The sequence below is a fragment of the Erpetoichthys calabaricus genome, chromosome 11, assembly GCF_900747795.2.
Source record: "Erpetoichthys calabaricus chromosome 11, fErpCal1.3, whole genome shotgun sequence".
In the NCBI taxonomy this organism is placed as follows: domain Eukaryota; kingdom Metazoa; phylum Chordata; class Cladistia; order Polypteriformes; family Polypteridae; genus Erpetoichthys; species Erpetoichthys calabaricus.
The window spans coordinates 123,169,707-123,184,020 of record NC_041404.2 but is presented as its reverse complement, the minus strand read 5'-3'; the positions used below and the strand labels follow the sequence as shown (position 1 = coordinate 123,184,020).

General features: G+C 39.1%; 1 long non-coding RNA gene and 2 other non-coding genes across 3 annotated transcripts; all 3 read right to left on the bottom strand.

Annotated features, from left to right (window-relative positions):
- Window positions 1-6,795: 6,795 nt before the first annotated feature.
- On the bottom strand, window positions 6,796-13,245 carry LOC114660067 (uncharacterized). Its single transcript, XR_007936164.1, has 3 exons — window positions 13,197-13,245; window positions 12,460-12,752; window positions 6,796-8,226 (listed from the first exon to the last, which is right to left on the bottom strand). It is a non-coding gene; the product is annotated as an uncharacterized LOC114660067 (long non-coding RNA).
- Window positions 12,589-12,670, bottom strand: LOC114661444 (small nucleolar RNA SNORD60). The gene has a single exon (XR_003717831.1). It is a non-coding gene; the product is annotated as a small nucleolar RNA SNORD60 (small nucleolar RNA).
- Window positions 12,828-12,909, bottom strand: LOC114661443 (small nucleolar RNA SNORD60). The gene has a single exon (XR_003717830.1). It is a non-coding gene; the product is annotated as a small nucleolar RNA SNORD60 (small nucleolar RNA).
- Window positions 13,246-14,314: the final 1,069 nt, after the last annotated feature.

The following is a 14,314-nucleotide window of genomic DNA, read 5'->3' as shown; positions in this document are numbered from 1 at the left end:
GTTACTGTCCCTTTGTGCACACCGTAGTCGCTGACTGCCTGATTGCCTGCTTGCATTTTCCCACTCGCCCTGTTTATAGCTTTCGGCCAAATGAGATAAAAATAAAATCTTTTCACACGGATTTTATTCTTACCCTTCGAAATACCGTTATGATTTCCTATTATAATAGCTTAATTTAAAATATAATATAAAGACGTACCATGACATTCGACTGCTGTGTGTTTGGCTGTAGTAACAGCAGCAAGAAAAGCCCTAAGCTAAGTTTCTTTTGTATACCTTCGGTTCGTAAAAATCAAGGAAAAGAAACAGAAGAACTAACGGAAAGGCGACGGAAAGCTTGACTAAAAGCCATCAATCGGAAAAACGTGAACGACCATAATGTCAGGAAGTGGCACGTTGTGTGCTCCGAGCAGTTCCTTACAGGTAGTTTAGATCCAAACAAATTTACTTTTATAAACGCAGTAAATATATTTCAAACTGCAGTTTATCTTTCGGGAATGCTATGCTAAGTAAAACATGTGACGGTGATTACTGACAGCATCAAAAGCTGCTATCTGGTTTACAGTTATAACACATACATACGTACACACTAGTGCCTTCCAAAATAGGGATATAAAAGTGACATAAGTAATGATGAAATGTTAAAAACATCCTATACTCCATAGTGAGTTTTTATCTTTAAGTAAATCCATTTTGAAAAGATTATTTGTATTATCGAAAGGGTTTCTTTTAATTAAATACTTTGCTTTCAATTCCAAATTAGCAAATTCTCTTGTAACTCAGCAAAGCATCTTTATGACAGGAGCACCAGCATATATGCAGGATGAAGTCAACCCTGGGCGGCACAGTGGCGCAGTGGTAGCGCTGCTGCCTCGCAGTTAGGAGACCCGGGTTCGCTTCGCTTCCTCCCTGCGTGGAGTTTGCATGTTCTCCCCGTGTCTGCGTGGGTTTCCTCCCACAGTCCAAAGACATGCAGGTTAGGTGGATTGGCGATTCTAAATTGCCCTTGGTGTGTTTGTGTGTGTCCTGCGGTTGTCACCCTGCCCGGGATTAGTTCCTGCCTTGTGCCCTGGGCTTGGCTCCAGCAGACCCCCGTCACCCTGTGTTCGGATTCAGCTGGTTGGAATATGGATGGATTGAAGTCAACGCTGACTGGGTTGCTAACTTAAAACTAGGCTATGCTGATGATTCACAAACAGCAATACTTAGTACAGTCAACCGATATATTCGGCCCTACAACTAGTGATTCCAAAAAGAGAAAGGTAAAATTTATGTTTGTCATTCTTGTCTGTGATTAGACTTCACTTGCAATACTGCATCTAACTGAGCGACGTACATCTTCGACATTCCCTGGTAAAATGGCCGCTAAACACAAATTGTGACGTAATACGTATGTAACTTAATACAACCCATACTGTTCAGGGTATGCAGGCTATTGATAGGTGGTCTGTAAGTTAACAAAGCTGCATTTCTTTGGCGGGCCTCAGTATCGTAGGCCAGTTTTAGTAGCCTGAGCTACTTCACCCACTTTTAGCTTCATGCAAGTTTATGTCTTTGCCTTTCTTTACCTCATTAGTTGGGTCGTCTTGCTTAGAGCTGCGTGGAAGAAGGATTGGACTTGCGACTGCATAGTAGACGGTTCAGCTGATTTTATTTTATTTTCTCTTACAGAGAAGAGAATGAGGCAATGTAATGACTGACGGACGTTATCTGTCACCAAGGTCTGCAGTTTTTAAGGCATCTCAGGTTAGCTTATGGCACGTATTCCGATTGCCCCAGCGTTTTTGAAAACATGGAATGCGCTTCATATTCACTAAAGTAGATCACATCTGAACAAAACTGATAAAAAAGTCTGTAAGTTTGACAACATTTAATTGCCGTTTATGCCCGTGTACTAATTTAGCATCAGCACAAGACTATTTCTGCCACATCAACAACCATCTTAAGAGTCACGAAACAATACAATGCATGTTTGCAGACTGTTCTTTCCTGACACACGTTTATGACACTTTTAAGTCCCACAAAAGCGGAAAGCACAATCCATATACATTTAAGGCTTTTAAATTTGGGATTGTAAAAATAGGGGAGACTCAGTATTTGGCTGAAAGCATCACTGATACAAAAGTTTCAGCTGAATGTGGTAACAGTAATGAAGATTCTGACACTGACGCAGGGGATTTTGTCAAAGAGCATTGAGCTCACATTTGCATCTTGCTTGCTAAAAGTAGAAAATTATTTCCATGTTCCAACCTTAGCGATTGATTTGCTAATTTGATGAGCTCTGCATCAGAGCCTTTCTCATAGAAAGTTATTTTAGATACCCTTAACAATTACAGACTCTCTGTGGACCAGCTTGTCATTAAAAAACTGACTTAATCCCTTGCTGAAAGCTGTAGCAAAAGATGACCCACTAGCTACTGCTTTCAGACAAAGACAGTTTTCCAGGGCCAATTTTGAAGTCATAGATCCAGATGAACACACACTTGAGCCAGAAACAAATCGGAGTTTTCAGCATGTTCTGATACTGAAATCATTGTAATAGTAGATGCTTCTGACTAAGAAACTATGTAAAGTTCTTGAAAATCATCCGGGTGGCGTTTAGGAAGAGAGGATCGTTATCACTTTAAAAGTAATACATTTTTGTTGGGTCTAGAACTTGACTCTTTTTGTGACTCTGTAGATGACTTTGAAATCAGTAATCCATTAGGGATATCGTGCAAGAAGCACAAACTGTGCAGTTTTTTGGATTTTAGGAAATTTGCCGCCAGGTTGTCAGTCATCATTGTCCGCAATTTATCTTGCATATGTAAAAGCAATGATGTAAAATAATAATAAATCTTCCTATTATAATAAAAAATCCTAGGATGAGACATGACTTTTTCAGAAAGATACTTTCACATCCCTCTAGTAATAAAATAATTAAAATTATAATTATACTGTATACAAAATTTATATCATTATATGGTTTTATATATTTATTTAAATGCTATCATCAAATGAAATCTCTCTGTAATGTTCTGCTGTAAGGTGTTTTTATTATTACTTCACAATATATAATCTTTTCAAAATTCCAGATAAGTACAGAATTCACTTTGATCACTACCATACCACTAATCCCAACTGGACCAATATGTGTGCAAACTGACCAGAGTGTCCTGGAAAAAAGGAGGAATTGCAGTATGCAAAATTGCAGACATTATGGCTGAAATTGATTGGGTTTGTGATTGACTGGTTTATAGAACATTTGTTTGTTTTCAACACATGGCTAAGGTGTTGCTTGGTCATATTTTGCTTTCTCTTTTTTCAGAATAATAGCACTGCAACAAGGAGAGCTTGTCACCTTAAAGCACTGCTGTAGACCCTGAGAAGCTTATAAAGGAGTACATAGTAAATGGCCCCACTAATTGTTTCAAAACTGAAAAAGTATACAGTCTGAAACAGAAATGTCTCTTAGCTAGACAACAAATGTCTGTTTTTGTGACTTTTTATGACTAGAGAGCCACCCTGATCTGAACAGTGCTATTAACTTCTAAATTTGTCACCATAATGTGGTTGCAGCCATTTTGCTAGGTAGGTTAGTCACCAGTGTGGTAAAATGTGACGGTGTATATATTTGACATGAATGCTGTGAGTTTTAACTGAGGTAAAATAGCAATTGTTGTCCTTGACAGAATCTTTTTTCCATAAACTAGGGTCTCTGCCCGCTGCTCGCCAACCCCCAGGCGGGCACTATACGCTAGCCACTTCGCGGCTCTGCCGCTCACATGTGGGGAAACAGATGTAGAATTTAAAGATTGTTATTTTCATGGGAATTGTTACATATGCATAATATAACTATTTTACAATACAGTGAGTTAATTAACCATGTGAAAAAATAGTAAAACATAATAAAGGTAATACAGGTTAATATAATAATAATAATACAGGTTTGACCACCCTAACCCACTCTCACTCTCACCTCGGTGTATTGCACCCTCCACACATCCTTCTGCTGATACCAGCATAGGAAAGACATCCCCACCCATAATTACAACAGCGCAAGTGAGCAGAGAGCTGAGGAGACTTCGTGCCAGCAAAGCAGCGGGTCCAGATGGAGTATCGCCACGACTGCTGAAGGTCTGTGCATCGGAGCTGGGGGGTCCTCTACAGCGCATCTTCAACCTGAACCTGGAACAGGGGAGAGTCCCGAGGCTTTGGAAAACATCTTGTATCACCCCAGTCCCAAAGATATCACGTCCTAGTGAGCTGAATGACTTTCGGCCTGTTGCTCTGACATCACGTGATGAAGACCATGGAGAGGCTGCTGCTTCACCACCTTAGACCACAGGTTCAACACGCCCTTGACCCTCTGCAGTTTGCATATCAGGAGAAGGTGGAAGCGGAAGATGCCATCATCTATATGCTACACCGATCCCTCTCTCACTTGGACAGAGGCAGTGGTGCTGTAAGAATTATGTTTCTAGACTTCTCTAGCGCCTTCAACACAATCCAACCTCTGCTCCTTAGGGACAAGCTGACAGAGATGGGATTAGATTCATACCTAGTGGCATGGATCGTGGACTATCTTAAAGACAGACCTCAGTATGTGCGTCTTGGGAACTGCATGTCTGACATTGTGGTCAGCAACACAGGAGCGCCACGGGGGACTGTACTTTCTCCGGTCCTGTTCAGCCTATATACATCAGACTTCCAATACAACTCCGAGTCCTGCCATGTGCAAAAGTTCGCTGATGACACTGCTATCGTGGGCTGCATCAGGAATGGGCTGGAGGAGGAGTATAGGGACCTAATCAATGACTTTGTTAAATGGTGCGACTCAAACCACCTACACCTGAACACCAGCAAAACCAAGGAGCTGGTGGTGGATTTTAGGAGGCCCAGACCCCTCAGAGAACCCAGTGATCATCAAAGGTGACTGTGTGCAGATGGTGCAGACCTATAAATACCTGGGAGTGCAGCTGGATGATAAATTAGACTGGACTGCCAATACTGATGCTCTGTGCAAGAAAGGACAGAGCCGGTTATACTACCTTAGAAGGCTGGTGTCCTTCAACATCTGCAATAAAATGCTGCAGATGTTCTATCAGACAGTTGTGACGAGCGCCCTCTTCTACGCAGTGGTGTGCTGGGGAGGCAGCATTAAGAGGAAAGACGCTTCACGCCTGGACAAACTGGTGAGGAAGGCAGGCTCTATTGTTGGCATGGAGCTGGACAGTTTAACATCTGTGGCAGAGCGAAGGGCACTCAGCAGGCTCCTGTCAATTATGGAGAATCCACTGCATCCACTAAATAGTATCATCTCCAGACAGAGGAGCAGCTTCAGCGACAGACTGCTGTCACTGTCCTGTTCCACTGACAGATTGAGGAGATAGTTCCTCCCCCAAACTATGCGACTCTTTAATTCCACCAGGGGGGGTAAACGTTAACATTTAACATTATACATACCGTAGTTATTGTCTGTTTTTCTGTTTTTCACCTGCATTATTATCATTCTTTAATTTAATATTATTTATTGTGTCAGTATGCTGCTGCTGAAGAATGTGAATTTCCCATTGGGATTAATAAAGTATCTATCTATCTAAACTGAAAGAAAATTATATTTCATGGTGAGTTAGAGGTATTCGTTGCATTATACATTTTCATTCTGTTTGGCTTTGAAATTAACATGCAAATACTTTTTAAATTTACACTTTTACTGTAAAACTTCAGTAAAACAATGTTTTGAATTAACTTTTCGTCAACATTGTAATGAATTTTAATTCAGTGTTTGGATTTACATTGTCACAACGCAATGTATAACTGCCCGTGATTGAATTTTGTTTCTTTCTCTCTAATAAATAGGCCTAAACCGACTTTTTCGAATGTTTGTCCCTGTGATTTGTTAATTGTCATAGCAAAAGCTATTGTAACGGAAACTGTAAACGTTTTAATATGAATAGCATATCAAGATCTCCTCTGGTGTCTAATGTTATCCACGGAAGATGTGCTACATTATCTTTCTTGTCACCTGTTAAAATTTTATATGTCAGTGCCATGTAACCGATCAACAATTTCCGTGTTAATTCGTTTGACTTCATCAGTTCTTGGTGTTAGGATTGCCCGTGTACTCATTTCTTCTGTTGATAACCCTTCGGGATGAAATTCTTCAATAAGATTTGGACATAATAAGTCTTCTTTTATTGGGAACTTAAAGTGAGGAAAACGTAAAAATTTATAAGAGCTGAGAATGCAGGAACTGTGTCTGTCAAAAGCATTCACACGAATGAGAGGTGAGAGGACTGTGGGTGTCTTTGTAAATGGTTGAGACGAGGGAGGGACTTGAAAAAATCTCTTGGCAATAGTCTCGTCTCAGGATTTTCTTTTATAATAGAAATATTTATTTGTGCATCACATGACATTAGTACACTAAGATTTGTTTTTTCGTTTTTCTCCCCATGAATGTTTTAGGATGTGAACTTTGAAGATGCTGAAAGAGAATTGAGCCTGCCTGTCACTGGAATATATGTGTCATTAGACATGAGGGCACGGATGCAGCTGATCCCCGAGGATGTTGTAATCCTAGTCAAGGTGTACGATTGGAACTTGAGTTACCCACCTGACTCCAAGCACACTTTTGAGTTTGTTCAAAAAATCATAATGGAACTTGGTGCACATAGACTTTCAAGGAAGTTCCAGATACTAAAAAACAAACTTTTAGAATGAATCTGTCCATTTGTCTAAATGACTGGTAAATGGAAAAGTGTTAAATGAACAATAAATGTCTTAATGGCAGTCACCAGTTTGGTTTATGTCGTCAATAGTTTTTTATTTACTTTTTTGGTACAGTAGATTGCTTTTAAACATTTTTGTACAGTTTGATAAATGTTAGCCAAAAAAAAGATGTGCAGGAAAAAAAGAACAGATAAGAAACCCCACTAAAAAAATTTGGTTTGTGAGTGATTCAAATTTTGCAAATCTCATTTACTTGAGAAGCATGGTTGGAGTTTGGCTATTGCATAGATTGTTAAAATATAATGTTGCTGTAATATTTGGGAATCTAGTTAAGATACACGGCTAATATTCGTAAGAGCTTGATTATTCCTCACCTCTCACTTAGACTGGAAATACTAATGAATCAGAGCGGTGCAGTCATTGTGGTCATTTTGTATGTTTCTTTTTGTGTATTTCTAAGGATATTTCGAATTTTTTTGAAGATTTCAAAAACTGATTTTCGAAGCTGAAATAAAGGCGTTATTATTTTGAAAGAGTTTGTGTGATTTCTTTTTTAACAGTGTATTATGGTAGCACCTGCCATTCTTATAGAACACTTTATTAATTAAAACTTAACTTGATTAGGTAACTTGAATCAATTGCTTTTATAATGACTTTACATATAGAAATTGCATTAGTTCTGCATAGCCATGTTAAGTTAAATGAATGACCGCACAATGCAGCACAGGACCAAGATTGGCCAAATAAATAAGACATATCTTGAGGATCTCACAGGAAAACCCAAGCAGGGAAGGGAAGGAGGAGCCAGTGTCTCTGGCAGTGTGAGGAATTAGTGGTAAGCACCATCCACTTTCATATGCAGAGCTATGAAAATTAATATACATTATTCAGCAGGAAAATGGTAATTACAGTAAAAGAATGATTAAGAAGACCACCTTTAACATTTTGAACTGTTCACGGTTTATTCAATCTTTAATGGCAATGTACTGGATTGTACTGTTCTGTAGATGCAAATTTATGGATGTTGCATTTTTGGAGTTCCTGCAATCCACAGAATTTCCAGTGGTGGCAAGACATACAGAAGTGGTGAATAAATTAGTGGATATACCTAACAAGATTGACATTGATAACCTAATAACTAGACTGTCTATAAAGGTTCAATGATGCTTGAAACTGGTAAGAAGTGGTCCCATGAGGCATTTGAGTTCATGCCTGGTATTTATTGAATTATGTTGAAGTGTGTAAGGGGGCATTACTCTGGAATAAGAGAACATCATGAGCAAACAAGGAATGCAGCTGTACATGTAAAATGGCCTTAGATTCCGTGCCCCTCAAACCACTATACAGAGCAGGTATTGGAGATATCAAATGGCTGTTGCAAGTTATGTGCCCATACTATTAGGAATCCTCAAAAAAGCATTTAACAAAAATTGTTCCATAATTGAACCTGGCAGACTGAAACATGGTGAAAGAAGATCATCAGACCACAAAACAAGTGGTTTCCAATTGGCATCTCTGCAAAAAAAAAAAAATCAGCTCTGGATGCTCATTCCATATAATTTCTAAAGACTGCATCACAAAGGTGCCGATTTATGGTTAACCTTTGATGCCACATGGGCCATTTATAGAGGCTATCCTATAAAGTGTTCTTCTGTTCCTTTTGTTGAACATTGACTTGTGATCCACTTTTTCCTTGCTGATACAATCTGCTGATGTTTGGCACATGCTGTCATTTTTGAGATTGTTTCCCTTGATGCATGGAATTGGATGTATTGAGAGAGATGCATATGCAGTTTGAACACTGTTTGGTAACCAGTTGATTGCCTCGTGCTGATCTGAAAGCTCACAAACTCCATCAGACTTTTTTTTTATAGCAAACTCAGTTTTAATTTGCAATCTACCTCACCTTTGTATATTCTTTTTTAAACTGGAATTTCGTTATTTCAAATTTAACCTTCCTTTTCAGTTATTTTTGTTTTGGCCCAATATCTTTACAGTATTGGCCAAAAGGCTGGAACCAATCTCAAAAATAACATTTCTGAAAACACTGGGTTATCACCAGAAAGTGACCCATCCCACTCTTACAATGCAGTAAGCCGATTCGGCAATTTAAAGACCCCTACATGATGAAACCTCCTTATATAGGAAAGCCCTGTATCAGTCTAGAGATTTGCTGGATGGGTTGTCCCCCGTTTTAGTTTGTAAATCAACTTCTTTATAAGACTTAAAGGACATAAATTTACCTGGAAAAAATTTGTATGAACATCATAGCAAACTGTAGTTGGTCATGGTTCTTCCCAACAAGTTTTCTGGAAACATAATTCCTAATCAAGTATTAACACTGAGGCTTCAAGATTAATTAAAATACTACCTGATAAAGGAATATCACCCCCCCCCCCCCCATTAAAAATTAGTTTACCAAGATGGCAAAGAAGAAAAGTGTTTTTCTGAATAACAGAGCTTAAAGTTTAATACAATGGGTAAGACTGCCATAAGGCACCCCCATATTGAACAATGCTAGAATACCCTTTTTAAAAATTAAAACACACACACATTGAACAAACCATATTAGGCATCTAGACATTCTCACATCATGCACAGCGCTAAAATACCATTAGACACTTTCATAAAAATCAAAGCAGCACAAGTTCAGGTAGCACTCTTAAAATAGGATCAAGCATTTGAATTGAAGCTCCATCTCTCTCATTAATCACAACAGCTCTAACATCAGTTTGGCTCAGTCTCTTTGGATTGAGATGTTTTCCAATAAATGGGAATGACTGACATTTTGTCCAGGAGAATTGATTTGCATTTGATATTCAATATAGCCAGCATTCATATCGGTCAAAGGGAATTTGGTCCAGCCTAGCCCAGCACTATGTACCAAGTACAGCCACTTTACCCCCCTCTAAGCAGATCAGGCTAACAGTGTGTGTACATGACATTGACGTCTCCTCTAGGGTGTTCAACACTAGGTCATGGATTAACTTTCAGAATGGGCTGAAGTTCCTAAAACTCCAGAGACCTGCAACCCATTTACAGTGAAGGCATTAAGGGTAGGGACTTGTCCACATGGGTGCCATCCATTCCTACAACATGAGGCTTTGGCAACTACCTATGTGATGCTAGGGTTTTATTTATTGTGTGTTGGACTATGATGGAATTCTCTCCGATCAAAAAGTCATGTCATGCTTAACCCAGCATTCTCTGTACCTGTAGCAACACTGAAGTAACATTCAACTTACTGGAATGGCAGCAAGTCTTCCTCCTCCACAGAACTTGCAACAGTATATTTCTTATATAAATGTTTGTCTCCATGGTGCTCTCATGTAGGTCTGCCCTCATATGGCACATTTTGCAGCTTACCTTTTGCTGTCAAGAGTAAATTGCTCCCAAGCTACGGAAGCATCAGTTCCTTGAGATTTTCTGGCACTTCTACCATCTACCCTTCATACACATTCACAACTAATGAAGCTATGACAATTGCTTCACACAATGTACTCCACTTAATGTAGTGATTGTTGCTATTTATCAATTTTGAGATAGTTGCAGCCCTTGATAACACACATCATGAAGTGGGCCATCTTTAGTGCTGGTCATCCGAATGCCAAAACAGGGAAAAGGATCACTCTTTGACAATCCACTAGAATGACAAATTTAAAGGAAATTTACAAGTTAACATTCTTGTAAATTAAATTTAAACAATTGACCCATCTGTTACAAGGTACAGAAGCTGAAACTCATAGCTTTGTCTTCAAGCTGTCCAATTCCCACCAGCCCTGAAGAAATGGCAATTCTGCCATGTCTATCTTGTGACAGAACACAAAGCTACTCCAAAATACTAAAGAATGGGAAACTGCTACTGAAAAGGGTAAATGTAACCCAATACTATAAAATAAACCTGGAAATTGCTCAAAATTACATCACACTACAGCATTTAGGGCTTTTCTAACCTACTCAAAGCACCTATTGTGCTGGAATGCTCACACCACCAAATTAGGTGAAGAGGGCACATTCAATAATGGGATGATCAGGGTGCTTGAATGACCAGGCCATGAACAATTTAATCAAGACATCAGGAAAAACCTTATTCCTTTTGAAAGATGCCCAGGGAGCTTAAGATCAGAGATGGAACCCATTTCTTGCTTATACCTCAATGAATAGCTCAAATAAGCAGAAATCACACATGCCACTTGTAAACTTAAGCCTGCATGACACCTTGAATTAGGTACAGTAGCATGACAATCCCACCATTGTCCAACATGCACATAAATGCCAAGGAGATCCAAGGACACACAAGACCATTTCAGATGTGTTGGTTACTGCTTAAGTGAGTTTAACAGACTGGTTGGTGAAATGTCCATTGGTGGATTTGAGGCCAGCTCAAACTAAACTGCATCCTCCTGGTAACACTGGAAACGCTTCATTGCAACACTGACATTTTGGACACATTGCCTATGAAACCAGCTCTGAGTGGACTTTCTCAACTCACCTTGTTAACTGCTTGACAATAGTTTTAATGCAAGAAATGCAAACAGGTTTAAGGAGAACGGATTTGCTTAACAGTAGAAGGAAACTAGTCTGATGCAACCAAGAACTTTAACTTAAGGTTACTGCCAAACTGAAAATTATATTCAACAGTGGTTTCCAACCCTAATTCTATGTGACCCATGCAGCTGCAAGATTCTAACCAGTTTCACCATCTAAGCTTTCCCTTAAACCAATGTTTCACTCATTTAAAATTTTAACCTAACAAAAGGTTAAGCAGAGCAGAAACAGACTGCAGCTGCTTTTCATTAGAAGCTTTAAAATGTGCTCTGGATGCTTAAAACTAAAATACCTCCTATATCCCAATAAAAATTTAACTTCAATTCCTGGGGTCCATCCTTTCAGAGAGCAAAATTGCAACAGCAGGATGCTTTCAGTCATTTGCTTTGGAGTCCATGCAGCTTTGAATTTCCCCTTGGGGATTAAGCATCAGTTTGCAGTCAAGAGAATAAAAATTAAACTGCAGTAAAAATGAATAGGGAAAATAGGTTCAGTTACACGCAAGTTACTAAATTTAATTCAAGTCTCATACTGCTCTTAGAAGCTGAATAGCACCTACTTAAGTTATGAAATTTAATATACCACACGGACACCGATTGGAACCACCTACAGCCACAAGAGCTTCTTAGGACTGGTACTATTGTGTGACTATGCCCAGATATCCAATGGACCAATTCTGAGGAACACGAGCAGAGGGTTGTCAATCCTTAAAGAATTCGGAAATGCTGAACAGGGAGAGTGCACTCCATAGTTTCATACCCCTTTCCGACACAAGCAGACATCATGCACATGTCTCTGAAGCTGGTATCTTGCCAATTAAGCATTGACTGTTAATATGTCAATGTTAAAGTTAAGTCAGTGAAACCAACAAAATGAGAAAGGCAATGCAGATAGAATGTGTAAAGTGGAGCCAAGGAATGTGTAGGGACTACCTTACACAGCTGAACAAGTAGAACTGCAGAAGGCTTGCAGATTCACGTTGTAACCACTTCTAGGTTTAGCACTAGTACTAAATCTGGGACATCTTCAGACATGCAGTCCATATTTGTCTAGTCTTTTGCAAACAAATAAATGAGAATGATCCACTGAAAAACACTTTATTCAAAAAGAAATGAAAAATACCTTACAAAAACCACCAAGATATTATGTAAATGATAAAACCACTTGGATTGATTGAAGTGATGTGGGCATCTTATTTACCTCCATACAGGTGACCCAAGCCAAACGAAGCTTCAAACTTCCAAACTTAGTCCAACACCTAAAAAAATGAAAGGCTAAGGTTAACAGTGAGAAAGGGACGCGGAGCGCAAGTTAAAGTTGCGTTCAAACATGCCTCAGATAGATAATTTAAATCAAATGTTGGCAAAGCAACGCTCATTCGAGGTGTCAGAAATTAAGCTCTTCACTGGCAAACACCCCCCATCCCAATCTACCATTTGGAGTAAGAATTAGCAGTTTCATACCTTGTGCTTGGGGTGCAGCCGTTATGCGTCCTAAAAAAAAATAAAAATAAATTGATTAGGTATGCCATGCACAACGAAATCAGGAGATAATCAAAAACCAGTCGCAAGCTTCAGTTTGTTAGAGAAGAATCATCGGGCCATGCGGCCTCATACGAGGTGTCAGAAATTACAAAAATCATCAGTAGCTCGCGCTTTACTTGCACATGGGCCTGGGGAGAACATGGGAAGTCAAAGCTCCAAGGACCCGAAACACGTTATTTCCAAGTCAGTCGGACCCGGGAGATAATCACTGCCACAAACTGGGGTTGAAGACCTGGGAAAACACCGCGAAGCAACGTGCTTTGTGTCCTTCGAATCACTGACCCAGCCGCCACGTGGGAAACTGGAATGTTGCAGCAGACTAACTAGTTGACTACTACTGACTTGATCAAATTAAGAGCCTAAGTATGCATTTTATAAATATTTAAGAAATACCTGAAACGTTGCACAACCACTGATAATCAGCCTTCCCCCTCCACCAGCCACGAGCGAAAGACCGAAAATGGTCGCTTACGAGTTTTTAAAGGACAGCCCATGATTTTCATTGGCCAGTGAGTGTGTCTGACGTTTTAGTGCTTACCCTATTGGACGTTTCGAAAATCAGTGAGGACGCATGCGTTGAACTGTGCGTCTATGAAATTAGCTGATGCATGTGGCAATAGCAGGGCGATTTTACTTCTATCTTTCATACTCATATTCACATACTTACTAGTGATGGGAAGTTACTTACAAATAAAGGCAACCAATGCCAAAATAATTAAGAAACAAAAGATAAATAAGAAAAAAAAATGCCACAAAAAAGTTTTAAAACACTTTTTTAAAGAGGCTACTAATACCTGGAATCCTGTGCGGTTAGTTCATAGCTAACATTTTTTTAAGTAAGTCATCAAGACCAAAATGCTCCTAGGCCTCTGGTTCTGGCAGCATCAGTTTGTTCCGGATTCCAGCGCACCCTTTATATGAAGATGTGGTAATTTACACTGAATTTGTCACTATCCAGTTTATTACTCTTTATTGTTATAATGATTCAGTCATTAGTACTTTTAAAGATGCAAATCATATCACGGCATTTGGGAAACTTACGCCTCACTATTTTGTTGGTAATAGTAAATAACTTCACCTATTTTTTCAGTTATATCAGATATTTTACAGTCACCGTGAGACAGACATCTTTGTGTAGGGAGAAATTTAGAAATATCAAGGTATTTAAAGTGAAAAATGCAAAGTATTTTCTAATAAGTATATTTACTGATTACATATGTAAAACTACAAAACGTAAAAAGCCACATAAAATTCAAAAAGCTAAAAGGAAACATTTCTGGCCCTGATGGATTGCGAGGTCCTAAACTACAGCTTGTTTAGCTTATGGCTAAATCCTGCACTACGTGCCGGGTGCTTTCAAAACTAATGATGCTGATTTTTGATTTTCATTTTAACTTTCTCGTATACGAAGCATAGGGAAAGTATTGTAATCGTCCAAAGATTTGATGTCGAGATCTTGATGAATCTCGACGTTTTAGACATCCCTGAGTCCGAAAATACCACTTTTGGAA